Raw genomic sequence first — 1,383 nt, forward strand, 5'->3', positions numbered from 1 at the left:
TCACCTCCCTCCTAATATAATTTGAGCTGTATTGTGTAACTTGTCAACTCTGCTTTGCAACCTTTTTACTTTTTCAAATGGAATCACGTAAAAGCACAGTGGGCACACTAGATCCCTATCTATTGAGAGCAGAATCCTTAATCATTCAGGAAATCCAAACTACTGAAAGGAGGCTTTCATTAGAACCCTCCATAAGATCAAGTAAAACTTCTGACGTTCCAAACCTACCTTCACCGACTAAATCACCCACTAGGATAACGGCCACTGACCTTTCGGCTCATTCCCCTTTAACCTCACCGGGCCGAAAAGGAACTCTGCAAAAAGTCACCCCTCCACAACCAAAAGGACCCCTAACACGAGGGAAAGCCAAAACTAAATTGAGTACAGGGAGGGGGGCATATAGAAAAGGCCAACCTCCTAAAACGGGGAAGACTTCAACCCATCTAGCTACTTGTGACATAGGCACACAAACAGAGGAAATAAACCTACTTCCCCATGTCCAATTAGATACCTTTGGCGAAATAATCAAGCTATCAGTACAAAATAGTGTAAAGGCAATTCAATCAGTAGTAAGTCATGACATAGAAGAAAAACTCGGTGAAATGATCTCCTTACTCTCTTCGGTTTTTGAAGACAAATTTGTCCAACTCAAAAAAACGCTACTCGATGGCATAACCCGATTAAATCCTCCTAATATACCGCCCGTAAATAGTCAATCTAACTTCCAACAAGAACGGAATACACCTTCCTTAATAGAACACTCTAATAACTTTATTACAAACATTCCTACTACTTCCCCTACAATAAGACCGTTGAACAACCGGAGCACAAAGGGAGCTTCTAGACCAAACACTGCAGCGGAACCACCCGCGAGATCTCTAGCAAGCCCAAATCACAACAAAAGGGCAGATCCCACAACCTCTACAATCCCTAACAAAGACCGCTTAAACTTACCACCAGCCGCTCGGCCATATGTCCTGGTCCTAACAAATGTTCCGCCTCTACAAAAAGATTCAATAGAAACATGGGTTTCACTAAGAAATAAGGTCACCAACTGGCTCACTAAAAACACCTACTTCCACCCAAGGCACATAAATCAGATCCTGATGGTGAGAAGAGTGGGTTGGATCGGGGACTCTCACAAAAAAAGTCCTGGAGACTGTATAGTCATAAACTTTAGGTCACCAGGCTTAGTCCGCTCTCTCCTTAGGATCAATAGGGCAACAATACACGAAACCACAAACATCAATCTGGTGTCACTTGACTTTTTCTATCTTAGTGAGCAAACAAACGTTCATAGAGGGAACGGGCGCATCCTTACTCAAAACAGATTTGAACAACTTACTACATTAGAGGAGGTGGATTGACAGCCAACACCACTGG

Source organism: Triturus cristatus, chromosome 7 (genome assembly GCF_964204655.1).
Source record: "Triturus cristatus chromosome 7, aTriCri1.1, whole genome shotgun sequence".
In the NCBI taxonomy this organism is placed as follows: Eukaryota; Metazoa; Chordata; class Amphibia; order Caudata; family Salamandridae; genus Triturus; species Triturus cristatus.